Below are 21,136 nucleotides of genomic sequence, written 5' to 3'. Positions count from 1 at the left end.
ACTCGTGGTCGGTCCCACAGACACGTAGGTGAGAAGCTGCAACTTAATGCTGAGCTTACTCTGGAAGCCGCTGTCAACGCTGCTCGCAACATGGCGGCAACAATCAAACAGCAGCAAAAGGACCTACGGCCACAGCTACAATCACTTGAAGCTGTAGACACAATGCACAGCTTCTCAAAGAGCAAAGGAAAGTCAAATAATTCTCGTAAAAACCAGCGTGACCAAACTGCGCTGACATGCAAGTGGTATGGCTCAACAAGACACCTATGGTTCACCATCACACACTATGTGCACGGCGAATGGCAAAACATGCAGTGCCTGCAGTAAAAAGGAACACAGCTGCCATATGCTTTTCCGCTTCCAAAAAGCAGAACAAAATGCACATACCAAGCTGTTTTGGAAGAGGTTTACTTGGACAATTAACTGACCAACAGGATCCTGGGCCATGAAAAATCAATGTGATGGTCAATGGCTTCAAGGTAGACACTGGTGCAGATGTGACTGCCATGCCAACAAGCCTCTACGACGAACAAGTCACGGGAAACCTGAAGCAAGCAAAAGAACAGCTGCTCGGACCCGGCAGGACCAAAAAAAGCAACGGTTAGACTGCTACCGTGTGCTGAAATGGCTGGTTGTGTCAAGAACAAATTTATGTAATAGACAAGCTGCATGACGCACTTTTTGACGTCACCCCGCAATCAAATCCTTCAATGTCCAACCAAGTCTCCTAGAAGTAGCGGAGTCAAAAGGCAAGGTCAGCGACCCAGCCAACATTTTATGCCACTACCTCTACCTGGCTACAGACCTGAGCCTACCTTCTCAGGACCGATTACAATATATCGCTACTCCCTGATGCCAAGCGGTGTGCTATTATGTACTCGGGGCGAGTACCTCTGCCCATGTTGCCGAGTGTCCAAATGTGAGTTGGAGAGAACGGAGAGCCTGGGCGTCATCATAAAGGTCGAAGAAACCACAGAGTGGCATGCACCTATGGTAGTGGCTAAAAATAAAGGAGGCGAGCTTCAAATCTGCAGTGACTTTGGAGGGTTAAAATAGAACATTCTGTGAGAATGAGTCTTAGTGCCCACCATCAATGATTTCCTGGCCAAACTCACCGGAGCTGCCTGGTTTAGCAAACTTGATGCTATAGCCGGATATTGGTTACTGGTTACCTGAGTCCCAGAGGTACAACACTTTCCTGATGCCACTTGGCCATTTTAAGTTCCTGTGATTGTCCTTCAGAATTTCCACAGCAACTGAATTTTTCCACTGGGAAATGCTAAGACTGCTAGAAGGCCTGGACGGCCAAGCATGTCTGCAAGACGACATAATAGTGTTTGGCCGCACGAAGACAGAACATGATGCACGACTGCACAAAGTACTTCAGCACCTGCAAGAAGCTGGCATCACCCTAAACGCAGGAAAGTGTGTACTACACCAGCAGTAAAAAATCGGGCCCCTTGGTTAACCCCCTTCTCGTTCATTACATAACGAGGGTCTCGAATCTGGCAACATTTGTGCCTTCAGGTACTACGTGTGGGTTTATTGACCAATTGCCTTCACCCAAAAAGATCACATACTCGTGATGCCTGCGACAGAAAGGATGCTCTACATATCGCCAAGGTTTGTGAGTGGTGGCACTGGCTAACAATCCCAGGGTTAGTTCTAGTAGTAACATAAATACCCCAGAAAATAGATAGGAAGACGGTGCTGTGTTAGCTCGATCGGTAGAGCATCACACACGTAATGCGTAGATGTGGAATCGTTCCCCACCTGCGGGAAGTTGTTTCTTCATCCACTTTCAGTTCCGTTAAGTTATAATTTCTTTATTTCAATTAGTAAGTACAAGTAATTTTCCCTGTGTTGTCCTTGGTGCCTTTGTTTGTTGGCGTCTTATGATTAATAAAAATCGGGCCCCTCGGTTAACCTGCTTTCTTCTCGTTCATTACATAACAAGGGTCTCGATTCCGGCAACATTGATGCCTTCAGTTGGCATGTGGGGCTTTATTGACCAGTTGCCTTCACCCAAAAAGATCACGTACTTGTGATGCCTGCAGCAGAAAGGATGTTCCACATCCACCGCGTGTGTGCCATGTTTTCTAAGAAAGCAGGAACTATTCATATAATCTCTCTGGAAGTTCATAAAAGAGGGGGAGGGAGGAAAGATTGCAAAGAAGGGAACAGGGTCAAACAAATTGAGGTGTAGCAACCTGTGTAAACCGAAAGCAAAAAACATTCATACACATACTTGTGAGAAATAGAAAAAAAAAAGAATAATTACACAGTCATTCTTTGATATTAAAAGAGCTTCTGATATCAGTTGTGAATTCATGTTTCTACTTCTGCCAAGAATATATTTCAAGTTGTGGATGACAAGTGCATGTGTTACAATGCTCACCTACATTGGTCTTACTTTGTTTTTATATTCTGCAAATGTTCTCTTGCCCTTTCATCAGTGCAGCGTCCAATTTGGCTTGTGTAGAGCTTACCAGAAGTAAGAGGTTATTTGGTAAACCATTCCAATGGCACAATTCATGAACGGTGTTGCATGCCTTTTGTTAAAAGCAGCTGTATTTTTACACTCAAGCGTGGGAAAAAAAGCTTAGATGGCTTCTTCGGAACCAGCAGCACGAATGGGGCCCCATATTTGTCATTAACCTTCTTCAGTGAGTGCAACTGCTGTGCTCATGAGGCAGTGCCTCTGGCTGCTTCAAACTGCGCACTGTTACCTTTGCTGCTTTCCACTCCTGAAGTTTTCGCAGTAGGGATTCTGAGATTCCGATGATGAGAGTGAGGGAGGCCAGCTGTTATGAACATGCCAACGTGAGCACAAAATCTATTGCGCCTTGTGTTAATACACATTTTTAGAGCCTATTCAAGGTACATTGGGCAATTGTGGGCTTAACATGGATTTAGGCTGGTTCATACAGTAGCTAACCTTTCTTTGCTCTTAGTTGGTAACTTCATGAAACATGCGTTAGGGTGAGCATCAAATGTTTACCTAAGATATGCAGCATATTGTCAATGGGTTAATGAAGTTGAGTCTGACGAAGTCTTGTCCGGTTAGGAAGAGTCAAGGGAAAAAACAGAACTGACACCGACCAAGGTGAAAAATTATTTAAAGACACGTGGGAGCCTTGCTTACAATGCTTTCACCATGCGTGTCTCATGTGTAAAGGTTAGTCCTTTTCCGTGCCCATTAAAGACATTTCAAATGTTATCTACCGTATTCTCATGTGTCATATTAGAGTTAGGTTGTAAAAGATTCAAGATATCGATGTATGTAAAAACACTTAGAACCACGGCGTTGTCAAATATCTAGTGATGTAATGTCACAAAGCACAGGAGCATTGCGATTATCACATCTCAAAACCCCTACTGCAAAAGCTTAAATTCCAAATGCAATGAAATTTCACTTTGGCTATATTGGTAATAAATTAGTAGTAAATACTACTGTAGTCATCTTGGCAAAGCTGCGGGGCTGGTATCTAATTTTCTTTTTGATATTCTTTTAATACTGTATTAGCAGACGACACATGAACCTGGTGGTTAGTGGCTATGACGAGAGTCCACATCGCCTCCAGGTTTTTATCACTGCAGGCAGCTGCAGGTGGTCCCTTATCTCGTAGGCCACACTAAGGTGCCCTGCCATCTGAGTCATGCCTCACTGCCAGTTACTGGTAATTGTAGCATTCATTTCAGTCTCGGTATCAAGATTGCTAGAATGCTGTTTTGTATTTACACTGTTTGAATCATTTTTTTATGCAGCCCTAACTTTTGTTGTGGTTGGGCTTTAAGGGCTGTAAAACAGCAAAAGCCAGCAGTGCGCACACTTTAAAGCAGCTGAAGCAGCTGGAAGTACTGCCTCATGAGCACCAAGTGATGCACTCACTGCAGAAGGTTGCTGACAAGCATGGGCTCTGAGTTGGGCTGTTTGGTGTTGCGCTGCCAAGCCTGATGGTGGATAATCAAATTGTAGCTGTGGCAGCTGCATTTTGATAGGTGTGAAATGCAAAAATGCATGTGTGTTTTGCACTGTATGCACAGTAGAGTAACCAAGGGGGTCAAAATTATTCCAGAATCCCTCGTACTTCATGCCTCATAATCATATTGTGGTTTTGGCAAATAAAACTACAGAATTTGGTTCAATATATTAGTTGGTGCCCTTTGATGTTCCAGTTCTCTAATTTTCTTGCTTATAAAAGCTCTGTTCTTGGTATAAATGATGAATTTGTTATTACAAAAGGCTAACCTTTAATCTAACTTAACTCATTAATTTCCTTTAGTGTCCCTTTTCCATGCATTAAAAGCATGGAACACTAATACATTTGCATTAATTTTTATTTGACTCGTGCTCAACAGCTAGATGCCATAGAAGAGAACTACTACCGTGGGCTTCAAGTTGATAGGTTGCCGTATAAAAGCTTGTCTTTTCTTTTAGAGATAAAAACACCTGAGCCTAGTTTTCTGTCTTTATATAGACTATTGAGATAGGCAAACACCACTTGCATGATAGATCAGTGATTAGTTATGTGTTCAGTTTTTGCCCCCACCCCAAAAAAAGAAAGTGAACTTGTGGGATCGTTCTCCACCTGTGGCAAGTTGTTTTTTCATCCACTTTCATTTCGATTAATTTATCATTTCATTATTTCATTTATTAAGCTCAAGTAATTTCCCCTATGTTGTCCTTGGTGTTTGTTGGCTTCTTATGATATGAATAATAAAAATAGGGGCCCTCGGTTAACCACCTTTCTTCCTGCAATAACATTTTTCATGGAGGATAACAAAAGCACGCTTGACTTTCTTTAAAAAAATATGCTTCATGTAGACAGTTTCTGCGTCCTTGTCTGTTTGCAACCTAAAAACATGAAAAACAGCTAATAAAAGGCAGCAGAAAATTTTAAACGAACTGCTGATATTGCAGTAATAAAAACTCTTCACAAAGAATAGCTAATAAAAATATTTTAGAAATTTCAGTGGTTTTCTGAAAATAAAATTGGCATGGAAAAGGTTAATCTTGTATGGGGCACTAAGAACAGTAGTAAAACAAATTAGTCACCTAACGCAATCTGTGTAATGAATTGAGGATAAGTGCTCTATAAACAATTACATGTTTTTGATGAGAGATGATTATTTTCCGACACATGTCGATCTTTATTTGCTAATGTGGAAAACCACAATCACTTCCCTCTCAGCTCTCTCGGGGCTCTGCAACTAACCTCATGTGCTGGAAGATAGGGAAACACCCACGGCTCATATGTTCAGCCATGTGGCTACTGTAGTTATTTGTGCAAGTTCTGGGTTCACCCACTCCCTCATTGAAACATTGATAATGATTACGATTACTAATACTCGTTTCCATCCAGGAGCCAAATCAGCTTGTAGTTGATGCTAGTCCTGTTGACAGGTCTTTATCCTTGTTTCTTCCTGCTATCATACTTCTAAGAATAAATAATCTTGCATACTATTGCTGAAAGCTGGGAGAGTTGGTTACTGGCATTAGGAAACATAGTTACTACACTATAAGATGAAACACATGAAATGCACAGGATGAGCACTACACATGAACTTGTTTTAGTACATGAGTGCGATTATATGCATGCATGAAATGCTCAAATTTGCAGCAAAATTTGACTATACGTGACATATAACATACATCACTCATTCTATTTTGCATGTACCGTACATCTTTTTCAAGTAATCAATTTTTATATTCGAGATTTCAATAGAAGGTGTGCTATTGCATTTATCGGTTTGTCTGGGAAGGCCCTTATATATCAGTGTGGAATTTTAGCCTTACATTTTCTGAGTATGTTGTGCTGTTGTATTTTGCCATGTATTGACATCTTTTACAATCTCCTGCAAGTGTTTCAGGCCTTGCTGACACGCTAACCTGCGCAGAATGCTCAGCCTGTCTTTGAGGCACCTTTGAGTGCCTTTAATGCCTTCAGCAGCAAGTGTTATACCCGTCACACGAGCATGCCAAAGGTCCTTTGAAGTTAAGGAGCATTGAGCTTTCAAAGACATTAGTTCAACGGATATATGTCGGTGCTACATGGTCTCCAGGTAGTCTCCGTTGAAGCTTTTAACAGAGACCGCAATGTATCCTTAGCGCTACCATCACCTTGAAAGTAATAAAAAAAATATGGCCCAATGCGTCTTATAATAAGTTTGTCACATTTTTTTCAGCAACATTTATTTTTCCTAATACATAGAAACATCAAAACAAAATGCACACGTAGTAAAGGCATTACTTTATCACAAACAGATGTATTTATTGTAATGATGGCCACCATGTGTACCGCTTCGTACACCACACATTGGCGTCGATTATTCATTGTTGCCTTTGCTTCAGCTGCTTTGTTTCGTTCGTTGTGGCTAGGTAGCGGTAGGTACACGTAAACGCTGTAAAAACTAAAAAACAAAAGTGACAAGGAAAGATGTGCAGAAAAAAGCCAAGGAGACTGGGATGCCTAGCAGCCACTAACCAAAGAACCAAATCGCACATGGCAACCGTGTTGTGTCGAGGTTGCTGCTGACGACAGGCCGTACCGGTGTTGCTGTACCGGCGCTTTCATGATGGAGATTGCGGGTGTCCCGAAAGTGTTTAGTACTTTAGTAACAGTATTCAGTACTTATAAGCTTGTTCTGAAGAGGTAAAAATTGAACTTCCATATCTTTAGATTATGTTTTCCACTGTCAGACGCCCTCTAGGCTTGGGAGTATTCCCTTGAGGTTTCAAAGGACGAACGCGCACTCCTTTGACTCAAAGCCCCCTTCCAGTAGGGCTCCTTTGCTGTGCCTGTGTGACAGTGCACATTCTCCCTTGAAGTAAAGAATCTTTGGTTCAAAGGACTTTGAAAGTGCCCGTGTGACTGGGGTATTATGTAGGATAGACCAGGATTTGTGGTAATGGCAGGCTGCAGGAGCATTGTGCACAGATGTAGGTGGTAACAGCATCTGGATATCTCACAAAACATTGCAAAACATGCCAAACTGTGACTGTACACATGCAGTTTGCAAATATAAGGCAGGGAAGTGCAGATTTGTATACTAGGTCTTTTCCATCCAAGAAACCAATAACTGCATTAACAAACCTTCTACAGGGGTCTTGAATAAAGAAGTTGGTTACTTGAACAATATGATGTATGACATGGGTGCATCATGAATCACATAGTTTATATGTCGTGTATTGTGAAATTTCCTGCGAATGTGTTGTTTTTATGTATGTAATCATTGTTTAGTGAGGTTGCTTGATGTCCAGCACCCATTCTCTGCATATCATGTTGGTATTTTGTTTTGTCTTAGAACTGTAATTATGTTTCATAAAACCTTACATTGCTAAAATTAGACTTTGGGGCAGTTTGGTCTTTTCATCCACATTCTTGTTTTTGTCATTTCCCTTGCCATGCAAGCATTTTTCTGGAGCACTTGCAGTATTTCGTCATGCTCTTGCGTTTACAAGCCAGATGTCTGTCTGTGAACAGCTCAAACCACTTGTAGCATGCAAATCTGATGCATCCTCAATAGAACTCCATAGTGAATGTATTGCTAAAAATATTTTTCAGGGGATGAAGCACTTCTATAACTACAGAGTTTTGCAGCAATAAAGAAGCAGAATGCTTGCATCTGTGTAATCTATATATAATATTTTCTTTGTATCATCTTTTATCTGACTCTCTGTCAGCATGGTAACATTGCATATTATCTTCTTAACATTCATGAGTTCCAAATAGCTACTATAATCTTTTTGTCCTCACATTTTCTGCAATATCCTTCACTGGAAGGACAACTAGCAGTTCACTTGATTTACCACTTACAGGCAACAAATTAATCATAATAGTAGTGTCATGCCTATTGCTTAAAAGCTCCTAAACAATTTTGCACATCTGAAAGTTCCTTGAATTCATGCAAGCAGGTGCTGCTTATATGATGGCTGAATGCTCATGTGATTGGTTTTTAGGCCAATGTGAAAGAAAAACGCCAGTACCTATGTGTTGCTTTATGATGTTGACCTGTGTTTATTATTACGTTGGTGAACTGTGTGTGCACTCTGAAGATATGCACATTACTGCTGGTGTTTTGTATAATCTGTGTATAATACAACAACATATATTATCAAGAACACATTCATTTTATTAGTTTTTGTAATATGTTGTCATGATTTCCTTTCATTGTCAGTGCTGCAAGGCGTCCTAATACCTAATTAAAGAGCTTCTGCAGACATAAAGAGTTGATTCAAAATTTCAGAAGCTTTTAATCACTGCAGCTATAGGTTTTTTTAATATAAGCTTTCTTCACTACAAAATGGGGGTTCCTAAATTGGTTATTTGCGCCTATAAACCACCCGAGCTGGATGAAAATACTTTTCAGAAATTGCTCGAAGGTCTATTATACTTAAGTCAGAATAAGAAGATACTCTTTGCAGATAAAAAACATTAATGGTCTATCTCACATAATGAAACATTCTGGAAGGCCTTGTGGTCATTCGTAGAAACACTTGTTTGTAGCTTTGTCAGTGCCGTGATGTTTCAACCTTAGCCTACAAGATAACGATACTCACACCATGTGAAATTTTCGCGAAGTAGTCTGTTTGTGCATTCTGCGACTTAAAAGGAAGAGGTCTGGACACTGACCAAAATGGTTTAAAGTACTTATTTGAATTTTTGAAGTTATTTGAATTTATTTGAATTTGAAAATGTAAAAAACTATTTTAAACATTTTGGTCGGTGTCTGGACCTCTTCCTTTTAGTATGCATCATCCCGACCAGACGGGCTTTCGTCATACTCTCCACTTCATCCAGTCTGCAACTGTACAATGGGCTGTAATTTTTCCTAAAATCTGAGGTGGCCAAGATGCACTTAAAGTGGTAGCATTTAATGGCCCAGCACTGTTGAATAATTGGTGATGCTATGTTTAAATATTCATGTGGTGTCTGTTTGCAATACAATAGTACATAATCTATTTTGTTTGGTTTTCCAGAATGCTCCCCATCATGCACTGCCATCTCAACAGTACCATGGCTTTTTGTGTGGATTCCTTCCCTTTTGAAGGCCACCACTGTTTGCACAGCATCACAGCCTGCCTGCCTTGATCTTGCGGAAGAAGAAAATACAAAATGCCTATTTTTTGAAATGCATGCATGGCTTCATGCAACACCACCTGTCGTCGGGGTGTTAAGGCTTTTTGCAGAGAAAATGTAATGACGCCTTATGTGTGCCCTGGTGGCAAAGTGTTTGCCTCTTTGCCTGTGTAAAAATTTCACACTTATGGATACTGTTAAAGGTTCCTGTATCATATTTTCTTTCACATCCTAAGAAATTTTTGTTTCATTATAAAACTAAAAATTATAGTTGAATTGCTGCTTTGTGTGATATGCAATATTCAGCTGAAGGTGATCAGCAGAGGTCGAACAAGTGTTATGTCAGGTGGAGAAATTTTTTTGAGAAGTGGACTTCTTCGTTAGGGTAACAACCGTTTTCCTTGGCAGTATTTATATAGTTCACGTTTCTCCACTCCATGGATATCCAGCAAAATGAGTGAGTGCATAGAGAAGGTGAGGTAAGTTTAAATGCTCACCATGGGGGTTTAGTTGGGGTAGCAAGGTGTGTAGAAGTATGGGAGTTTGGCAGGTTGCTGGCACCAATTTCTATGAGTGATCTTGTTGTTTGTGTCTATGTCAGTTATATAATGCGAGGCGTCTTCTGACGCCAGAAATTTTGAAAAAAAAAACTCCTTATATTTGTGGAAATTCAGTATGTGCCCCTGGGGCTACTACGAGCACTTGGGGCCACTGGGTAGATGCAGCTCTCCAATGAACTTTTTTGACACAAACTTGTGTATGTACACTGGGTGTGTGCCACTGCATATGTGCCACTCTTTAATGAACCTCTTTGATGCTGACTTAGGTCATGGGGCATCACAACACAAACCTATGTAGAGACATCTGTGTATGCAAGTAAGTGTGAGCTGGAATTGTCTGCTTGGATTTTCTTTCCCTGATGACTAGTCCCCTTGTTGAATTAACTTCAGCCTGAGATATCACCTGTTTGTCTACTGTTATCACATTATGCCCATTTTGCTGTGAACTTGTCATGTTCTCTAGCTGGCAAGCTTGAATTTCAGGTGCTGCACGCTAAGGAAATTGATTCAGAGTGGGTGGTACCACTTCTGCTTTTTCTTCGCAGCTGTGTGTTACATGAGAGAATAAGTTGTACGTAGATGTCTATTAGAAATAGCATAGGTATTCAAAGGTACTTTCATTATGTTCTAGGTCATTGGTGCTGTCTGGCCTCCTTTGCATCATTTTTTGTAGCATGCTTTTTACATGCAAAAACAAATGTGGCCTGTTCTAATGCATGCAAGGACTGCCCAATAGCTCATGATGTTTTGAGCCGCTGAATTTCAGTCTTGGCTGCACTTGTGGATTTTCAACTGTACTGAAGCTTGCAATATGCTTGAATTTCCTGTCAAACTGGTTTGCTTGTTTGTATCCAATTTATTGAATTATTTCACTTTCATTATGCTAATAGTCATTGATTGTACTATCATGCTGGCACATTTGATTCTGGAACTGCAATAAATTTCCAGACATTTTATTGCTTTGTCATGGTTTTTGCACTCGTCAGACACAATCTACTAAACACACACACAAAAAGAACTCCCTTCAACCTCGTAAAATTCCCAAAAAGTGCATAATAAACTCCCAGACCTACCTGTAAAAGCCCTAATAAGGAGCTAAAATGCACTCCCAAAACATCTGTTTAAAACTCCCTTAGTAAAACAGCTCCCTAAAGCTGTAAAAATTCACTCCCAAGCATTCTCGTATATGTTCCCATAAAAAGCAAAAATCGAACTCTCAAAACTATCCATAAGTGCTCCCTTAAGCAGAGCTCCCAAAATATGGGAACGGTTGCTCCCAGGTTTACACCTAAGCACTCCTACAAGGAGGTAAAATAATTTCCCAAAGGTATCCTTCAAAACGCCCTTAAGAAGCCAAACGTTTCCGAAAATATGTACGTAAGAACTCCCATCGCTTCTCCTATAAATTCCCATAAGAAGCAAAATAAAATACCCATGTCAACTTGTAAAAGCTCCCAAAGCTCCTCATAAGAACTTCCATAGTTCTGGTGTTCAAAAGAGGAATGAAAAACTCCCAACGTTCCCCATATAGACTCCTGCAACCACTCGGGGGTTGGTGTTCAAAGGAGAATTAAAAATCTCCCATAATTCTCCATATAGACTCCTGCAACCACTCAGGGGTTGGTGTTCAAAGGAGAATTAAAAAACCCCCATAATTCCCCATAACACCACCAAACACAAGGGTGTGAAAAAAAACTCCGTTCGAATGGAGGATATTGTCCTCCCTTAAGGGCTGAAGTTATGCAACGAGGCCAAAACTCCCTAAAAGGGTCAAACCTGTTTACAGTGTAGAAGTACCCAGCACCTCCACTACAACACTGTTATGGTTACGGCTGAACTGTGTTTATTCAAAGGCCCAGGTTCATCGTCAGGCAAAGATGACGTCAATAGGCTACACCATCTAACCTCTTCCTCTTTTCTTGGACCGGCTCATGCCAGAGAAATATAACTGCTTGTTTAATGTAGACGGCATAATGTTCCGAAAGTTATTCAACACGCCGATGGACATAGCAACCTTCACTGGAACGGTATTCACATGATGAGACTAAAGTTTCATAGATAAGAACCATCTAAAAATGTATGCCCATCTACAAGGTCTAAGAAAGTTTGACGGTATTTCAACTGGACTTCGTAATCATTGACGTGTTTGTCGGGCGCAAAGGCATAAAACTTGTCTTTGCATTTAGGCTTACTTTCTTACTTCATACGCATGTATTACGTCTGCGTAGTTATGTATTTGACGCACATTTGGGTTCCTGTAGGTTCTCCCCAGAAAATAAAACGCTCGAACCATCTGCTTATAAGCCTACTTAATAAATCATGAGAGTATTGACGGTATTATTAATGTACAATGTAAAAAACTTTGGTATAAGAACAGAGCCATATGGTACGCCACATTTAATGATGCTGTTATCGTATTGTCTGCAATGTAGGTAAACGAAGTGAGATCTAAAATGAAGATCGTACAAGAAAATGGTGCTATACCTCTAATGCCAAATGCAACAGCCTTACTCCGCAAACTATTGTGATAGGTGGCATGCAAATTCCTTTTAAAAATCCAAATTAATTCCAATTGTGAAAGATTTCTTTGCAATGCTGTCGATGATCCTGTCTTTAATATGAATTGATGCTTCTTCATAGAATTCGTTGATTTGAAAACCAACTTACTGCTTTGCAATTACGTTATTTGATAGAAAAACTTACGCAAAGGGAGTATGTAACATGCGTTCTCCCATCTTTGCTTACAGCGGTATTACAGAAATGGGCCTGTAATTACTAAACTCATCTGTTTGCGGCGATTATGAATTAAAGTGACTTGAGCAATATTTAGTGGATTTGGAAGAACTGCAGTTGTCAGGTATTGGTAAAAATATAAATTAAAGGTAACAGCTTTTACTAATGAAGCCCTAATAGCATTTGCACCGTCTGCAGATTTATTATCTGAGAAATACAAGGTGGAAATCATTTCATCCTGTTAGCTAGAAGTCAGGAACACACTATCCTGGACAGCATAGCTTATGTATGCCAAATAACTGTCAGGCTTGGGTGGTAGATGAGTATTGTACTTATATTTAGGTGCACTTTAAGGAACCACGGGTGGTCCAAACTTCCGGAGTCCCTCACGATGGCGTGCGCTATAATCGGATCGTGGTTTTGGCATGTAAAACCTCTTAGTTCAATTTTAATCGTTTAATGCTTTGAGGATTGCATCGCACCGACGTTTTTAAAATAAGCGTTAAACTAATTTGCTGAGAATAACTGAGACTATTTTCTTCCACACATTTCTAATACTAAGAGCAGTTCATCCACAGGGGTGCTAGAGAATTCGCGAAAGACTTTCCATGTATTGTGACGATTTTCTATGCAGCTCTCAAACTTATGCAATAAGATGGAAATTTCACTTTCTCAAGATAGAAATATGACTGATTTCTGCACTTTGTGAATGCTCGTAGAATTTCTTTGCCACATGTGTTTAAATCTGGTGGAATAGCTTTCATTGTGTTTCATGTGGTTATAGAAGCCTTTAGTCATCCATGCTGTCCTGGCTTTTTGGGCATAATTGTGGTGGTTAAGCGAAGTGCAGTATTAAAAATGTTCTGGTATAGAAGGAAAAATTGTCATAGCACACTGAAGGATCGCGTATGCGATATACACCTGCGCAGTTCAAGCTATCGATTAAGGATTGGAAATGATTTATGGTTATTTGGATATTGTATCTCCTACTGTGTTCTATATCAGGGCAACAATGCTAATTGGAAATATTCTGAATACTGAGAGATAATATCTAATGTCTGAGCACAGGACGCCAGTAGTACTGGTGGTCATATCTAAGTCAGTAGCACATAAGTGGATTAATGTCATAGCATGCGCACTTACCTTGGTGGCCTCTTTTACTCAATGCTTGCAGTTGTGGTCACGCATGATTTCAAGGAATTGTAACATTGCTTCGGTATTGCTCAGTAAATCATCGTTAAGATTAACTAAGATGAATGTGAGTTATTTTTTCTGTCCGCGAAAGATAAAATATTACCGAAAAGGTTTATAATATTACAAAGTACACCTTGAAGGGGGACAGTAAACTGCAACAATGATAACGTCGTCACGTAAAACATTCACATTCAAAAGCACCCTACACGTAAGTGTAATCTTCAGGGCGTTCAAAAGGGTAGTGCTGCCATACGTAAATAGGCATACCGGCACCACGTTTTGTAGAGCGATATACAGAACCATGCCTATAATCAGAAATATGCTACCACGTAATCCAAGTACCACGTTTCAGAGAAGACTAAAAAATTGATGCAGGTACCAAACTGACATGAATGCGCTTCAATTTCAATACTTTCCTTCCGCAGGCTTCTCGTAAATGCATGATTGCAGCCGTTAAATTTTCAGAGATGCAGTCCTGGCACTTTGCTCTTGAGCCCATTTCCTTCTTTGAACCACGAAGTTGTTCCTGTTCTAGAGAAAAACGTGAGCATGACAACATGCGGTTCGCCTTCTAAAGAAGCCGAACCACATTTTGGAGGTGTCCTTCAATGGCACCTTCTGCAAGCTATGTTACATCGAGAGTGGGGTATTTTATTCATTTTTGCCATCAAAACTTAACTGATGGCAATATCTTGAAATCCTCGCATGAGGCCAACATTTCAATATCTTGAAATATTAAAATGCTATCATAATGCGTCGCTCAATGTTTCACTGTGCATGATTTTGTTTCAACAAAATCATATGAAATATTTTTCGCAAGTAAGGGTCTGCCCCATTTGCTGCTAATATTATTACGTGTGTGAACAAAAACGACAATCCTGACTTTGATCAGCATTTGTTGCAAAGTACCTTGTGCGTAATAATGTTACCACCTATCTAGGTAAATAAAGCACTCGTGATATTGTTCTCGAGTGAATTTCTTATGAAATAACAATGAAGTGCTCATGGTGCTTGAAGTCTTGGCAGCTGAGCATGTAGGGAACTAATTATATTATTATCACGTCTTTCGTGAATATGATTTATTTCTGAGTGCAAACTTCTGTTTTCAGCTCTTGGCCCGAGGCTTTTCCGAGCGAAGGCCTTATTTGGAAACGTAATGAGGGTGTGTCATGATGACATTGTTGCCGCAGTGAAGTTGTTGCCATCTTCGCAGATCAGAAAGGTAGGCCTTACTTTTTCATGCTTGTTTAGCAAACCTGAGAGCCCTAATATATGCACTCTGTATTGAATGGAGTGAAATAATAATTTTTTACTATAGCAATAGCTTCACCTGCATTTTTAAGGGAAGTTTTCTTTTGTTTTTTGTACTTTTAAACTATAGCTGCTGACTTGCCATATAGTCCACATCCATTACATCACTTTTATTTTGCTACCCCCACAGATGTACTCGCTGCTGCTCTAATTGTCTACGAATTTACTTAGTAATACAACAAATGGCGCCATGGTATCTTTACTACAAAAATAGACGTCATCAAGAGCAGAATTTCTGTGGTCCAGCAAACTGCACGTTTTTGAAGATAAGGCTACAGTACCAGCAGTATGTTACACATAAACTATTCGTATTCGAAGGCTAACTACTGAATATTTTCTAAAACCCCAAACCTCTATAGTGTTTTCTTTCGGCTAAAAGAAGGTATCGCGCTTTATCACAAGCGAATCAGAGTGAAATGAATTCGAAGCAGTGCAGACTGAAAATACCTCATGGAAGCTTTGCTTTACGCTCCGCGGCGGAAGCGTGCAAGAAAGCATCAGCGTGTCATTTAGTGTTTTTGGAAGTCTAACTCTGTAGCAGTTTTGTCATTAACGTTACAACCAGTGTCTTTTTTTCATCTAAACAGACCCATTTACTTCAGGTTATGGCACACAAGTCCTTCAGCAGGCTTTTTGCTCGAGCTTCTCACCTTTGTTTATTTACCAAGGATTTATTTGCCGTTTTTGCACAGCTAGTCACAGCCACCATTCATTCCTGGAAAGCTTGTTTGGTAAGAGGCTCTAAATATTGTCGCGTATACCCTGCTGGAGTACACAAGCTGAATGAAGATACAGGCGGTTGCAGTTTACGAAAGCGTAAGCGGCGACGCGCGATGCCGAGACGAACTTCGTTCTCCTCTTCTTCAGTTCCTTCCTCCGCCACACCATGTGGCATTACCCCCTCTTGAAATAAAAGAAGGAAAGCATACATAGGCTTGACCTGAGAGCGCCGAGATGCTCTAGGGCGAACACATAGGCTATAGTCACAATAGTCACAAGGCACTGATGGACGAGCAACCACAAAAACTAACCGAAGTGGCTGAAAACGTCGAATATTAGGGGCTATAGTACGGTTTCAACCGCACAACGTGCACGATCTCAGATTGCGGTTGTTGGCGTCGGGGAGGCTCGCTTCCGTCAAGAAGGACTTGATAATTCACGTCAATAATTCGCTGCAACACTCTCTAAGGTCCGAAGTAGCGACTCAAAAGCATCTCAGATAGTCCTTTTCGGCGCACGGGAGTCCAGCCCAAAACTTCATCACCAGGTTGGAGCTCGACATATCGATGGCAGAGATTGTAACGGTGCGCATCGATGCCCTGCTATTGCTTTATGTGCACTCGGGCAAGCTGACGGGCTTCTTCCGCGCGATGCACGAAAAGTTCGGCATCTTGGGCGAGGTCGACATGATTGATGTTGTCGCACGGCAGCATTGCTTCTAACGTAGTCTGAACTTCACGGCCGTAAACGAGGTAAAACGGCGTGAAGCGTGTTGTTTCTTGCGTAGCAGTATTATAGGCAAATGTTACGTAAGGGAGCATCTCGTCCCACGTCTTGTGCTGTACGTCTACGTACATAGACAGCATGTCAGTCATGGTTTTGTTCAGTCGTTTGGTCAAGCCGTTTGTCTGCGGATGATGGGCAGTTGTCCTTCGATGGGTCGTGCAGCTGAGTTTAAAAGCGTCCTCAATGAGCTGTGCTGTAAAGGCTTTGCCTCGGTCTGTGATGACGTGCGATGGGGCGCCATGCCGTAGGACGATGCTCTGTATGAAAAACTGGGCAACCTCGGAAGCTGTGCCTCGAGGCAGCGCCTTTGTCTCAGCATACCGCGTTAAATAGTCCGTGGCGACGATTGTTCACCTGTTGCCAGAAGATGACAGTGGAAACGGGCCCAGAAGATCCGTGCCGACCTGGTCGAAAGGTTTGGCAGGTGGGTCAATCGGATTCAGCAATCCCGCAGGGTTCACAGCTGGCGACTTTCGGCGCTGGCATTCACGGCAGGCCTGGATGTACCGCTTAACACACTCGGCGAGTTTCGGCCAGTAGTGGGATTTGCGCACTCTATCAAGCATTCGCGTAAAACCCAAATGGCCAGACGGAGGCTCGTCATGACAGGCGAACAAAACTGTTCGCCTGTCAACTGGTCGTTCCAGCAGGTCTGCTGGAACGACCAAAAGTTAGGTCTTGTTGGTGGCAGCGGAGTTCTTGTACAAGACCCCATGTCGTAAACAAAAAGACGACAATCCTCGAGCGATATGCCGGGGTATTGATGGGTTTCGTCCTTCTAGATGTTCGAACATAGGCAATAGTGCATCGTCTGCGCGCTGCCGAGTGGACAAATCATTACGGCTTACGGCCCCAATGATAAGCGCCGTCGTCCTCAATGTCGTGGTCGGTAGTGTCGACAGGGGCGCGCGAGAGTGCGTCAGCGTCTTCGTGTATGCGGCGCGACTTGTACACGATGGTCACGTCGTACTCCTGCAAACGTAGACTCCACCGTGCCAGTCATCCAGAAGGGTCCCGGAGATTTGCAAGCCAGCAGAACGAGTGATGATCAGTTGCAACTTTGAATGGGTGGCCGTTAAGGTAACGTAGAAATTTGGCCAGCGCCCATACGACGGCAAGACACTCTTTTTCCGTGGTAGTGTAGTTGGTCTCTGCACGCGATAGTGTGCGACTTGCGTAGGCGATCACTCTTTCAATACCTTCCTGCCGTTGTACAAGCACCGCACCAAGACCAACGTTACTGGCGTCTGTATGAACTTCCGCGTCCGCCTCCTCGTCAAAGTGGGCCAAAACTGGTGCTGACACCAGACGCTGTCGAAGCTCGGTGAAAGCAGTCTCTTGCTCCGAGGACCAGACGAACGATACATCGTCCTTCGTGAGGCGATTCAGCGGCTCCACCATCTTTGAAAAATTTTCGATGAAACGCCGGTAGTATGCGCAAAGGCCCAGGAAGCGTAGGACACCTTTCTTGTGGGTGGGTGTTGGAAACAAAACTACAGCGGCAGTTTTCGTGGGATCGGGGCTAACGCCTTCCGCGCTGACCGCGTGTCCGAGAAACATCAGCTCCTTGTAGCCGAAATGACACTTCTGAGGCTTAAGGGTGAGGTTAGCTGATAGGATGGCTTCAAGAACTTGCCGCAGTCGTTTCAGGTGGTCGTCAAATGTCGCCGAAAAAACAACCACGTCGTCGAGATAGACGAGGCAGCTTTGCCACTTCAGACCAGCGAGAATGGTGTCCATCATTCGCTGGAAAGTTGCTGGTGCCGAACAGAGACCGAATGGAAGTACTCTGAATTCGTAAAGGCCATCTGGAGTGACGAAAGCAGTTTTTTCGCGGTCTCTTTCATCGACCTCAATTTGCCAGTAACCACTCTTTAGATCGAGAGACGAAAAATACTTAGCTGGCCGCAACCTGTCTAAAGAGTCATCAATACGTGGTAGTGGGTACACGTCCTTCTTGGTAACATCGTTGAGGCGTCGATAATCAACACAGAAACGAAGCGTTCCGTCTTTTTTCTTGACTAGAACGACCGGGGAGGACAACGGACTGTGCGAAGGCTGAATGACACCATCATCTAGCATCTCCTTGACTTGAGCTTGAATTGCCTCACGTTCTTTCGGCGAGACACGATAAGGCTGTTGTTTGATGGGACGTGCGTCAGCGGATGTCGTTATTCGGTGCTTCGTGATTGGCGTTTGGCCCACCTTAGTAGCCCGAGTAAAGCACGCGCGGAATTCGTTCAAGAGTTCTTGCAGTGCGCTCTTTTGGTCGTCCGTAAGCTCGGAGTTTGCATCGATGTCTCTGAGCGAACCATCGTCTGTGTCCACTTCAGAAGCAAAGCACTCGACGATGTCCATTTATGCTTCGGCGTAGGCGATGGCAGTGCCGCGAAAAATGTGCCGATGCTCAAAGGTAAAGTTGGTAACGAGGACCGTTTTCTGGCTATCACGAAGTTCCACAAGGCTTCGTGCTACACAAATACCTTGTGCCAGCAACATAGAAATGTTGCCTTCTACAATGGCTTCACCGTCTTGACCGGAACCATAACACTCGCACGCGGCGGTATCGTGATGCTCTCGTCCGAAACGCGAAGTGCGGATCTGTGTCCAATGGCGTCGGTCTGTGTTGCCCTTTGTGTCGAGAAAGTGATGCAGCGCTCGCGGAGATCAATAATGGCGCCATATTCGCGGAGAAAGTCCATCCCAAGAATTAAAACGCGGGAACACTCGCGTAGAACTAGACAAGTGGCGAGAAAAGCAGCCCCGCGAATTTCTACTCCCGCCGTGCATAGGCCGAGCGGTGTGATGACGTGGCCACGTGCCGTACGAACTGGTGCCCCGTTCCAATGCAACGTAACTTTTTTCAGAACGCTCGCCAGTTTTCCACTAATAATAGAGTAACCGGCGCCGGTATCTACAAGTGCACTCATTTTTCTGCCGTCGATCAACACAGGTATGTCCAGTGAAATCTTGTTCGCGGAAACTGGTTCTGGCGTCATGGTGTTTTCGTTGTTCTGAGGTTGGCACGATACGAGGTCTTCAGCGCGTCGAGTATCAGCGGTCCCGCCTCGGAAGGTCGCTGACGTCAATTTTCCCGGCGTGGACTTGGGGATCGCCCTTGCGTCGCCCTGAAGGTCGTATCGCGAGCAGGTAAATATCGCCGCGGTGAGGGTGAGCGTGACTACCGCTGCGATGGGCCCGGTCTGCGCTGCTGTTCGAGGAATTCTGCGATGCCGGGTGGCCTTTGGCCGTATCTAGGTCGAGGTGAATCGACAGGAAAACCTCGCAGTCCGAGTCGTCGGTAGGGGCACTCCCGATAGACATGGCCAGCTTCGCCGCAGTGGTAGCACAGCGGTCGTCGATCGGGTGCTCGCCAAACCTCCGATTTCCTCGCGGGTGTTCGGCGATCGTCGAAGTACGGTAGCGGAGTTGTCGGAGCGGCTTGCGCCGATTGCAACGCGACTGGCGGCGTCACATAAGTAGGTGCGAAAGCATGGACGGGGCTCATTAAGGTCTCTGTGTAAGTCTTGTACCGGGATTCGCTTGGTAGAGGTGGTGATTCACTGCTGGGAAGAGATGCCTGCAGTGCCTGCTCTTTTTGCGTACGACGCTGGCGAGGGAGATGACTGGAGGTGGCCACGTACCGTGATGCTTCTGCAGCTCGTCGGGAACCACTGAGCGAATCAGCTCACAAAGCAAGACGAAGTCGCACCCGAAGCCTACCGGCGTATCCGGAGTGTCCGACGCTTCCTGGGCCTTTGCGCATACTACCGGCGTATCCGGAGTACAAGCGGCATTTACTTGTCGGTTGTACAAGTTCGACCGTTGCTGAAGGGTTTTCTCCATCGCGGTGGCTTCGCGGAGGAACTCCGCAACAGTCTTGGGCGTATTCCGGACAAGACCGCCGAAAAGCTGCTCCTTTACGCCTCTCATCAGATCACGCACCTTCTCTTCCGACATGCTCGGATCGGCACGCTGAAAGATACGCGTCATGTCCTCCACGTACATTGTGACGCTCTCATTGGGCTTTTGAACGCATGACTGCAGGGCCCGCTCTGCTTTTTCCCGGCGATCGGGGCTGGAGTAAGTCTCTAGTAGCTTGCGCTGGAACTCAGGCCAGGATGACAGGACACTCTCGCGGTTCATAAACCACGTGCGAGCACCATCCTGGAGGCTGAAGTGGCTGTTCCTGAGTTTGGCGTTGTTGTCGCACTCGCTAAACGCAGCCATGCGCTCGAAGTCCGCCAGCCAGTCTTCAACGTCTTCAAATGTGTCGCCATGAAAGGTCGTCGGCACTTGGGGGTTCAGCAGCGTTAGATAAGTCGATGTCACCCTTTCTGTAGATGTCGCAGTGGTCGCAGTCATCACTTTTTCCTGGAGGTTTCCGAATTCTGGGGTGAGGCCTCGGATTCTGGGGTCTACTGGATTCTGGGGTGAGGCCCTGGACCGATTTTAATGAAATGTGCTGCATTTGAGAGAGAAAGTCAAATTCTAGTGATTGTTGCAAGCGGAATTTTGATTTATGGCTTGGATTTTGTTAGATATTCAGAAATTCAGAAGTTTGAAAAAAAGAGAAGCACGAAGTTTTTAAACTAATAGCTCTGCATCAAGAACAGATACCGCGGTTCTGTAAACGGCATCCATTAAATCATTCAAAGCGGACAAATTTGATATGCCATTTTACATCTTACGTAAATTTGTTACGTTGTTCACGAGGGTTCTGCAAAAGTTGTAATTACATATTAATAA

General features: G+C 43.4%; 1 long non-coding RNA gene across 1 annotated transcript in view; it reads left to right on the top strand.

Annotated features, from left to right (window-relative positions):
- LOC129381956 (uncharacterized) overlaps positions 1 to 21,136 on the top strand; it is a 103,824-nt gene that overhangs the window by 60,280 nt on the left and 22,408 nt on the right. The window contains exon 2 of the long non-coding RNA XR_008610031.1: positions 14,680 to 14,792. This is a non-coding gene — a long non-coding RNA (uncharacterized lncRNA). The remainder of the gene's footprint in view (positions 1 to 14,679; positions 14,793 to 21,136) is intronic.

The sequence above is a fragment of the Dermacentor andersoni genome, chromosome 10, assembly GCF_023375885.2.
Source record: "Dermacentor andersoni chromosome 10, qqDerAnde1_hic_scaffold, whole genome shotgun sequence".
NCBI classification, from domain to species: domain Eukaryota; kingdom Metazoa; phylum Arthropoda; class Arachnida; order Ixodida; family Ixodidae; genus Dermacentor; species Dermacentor andersoni.
The sequence above is the reverse complement of the archived record's forward strand: the minus strand, read 5'-3'. Positions and strand labels throughout refer to the sequence as shown.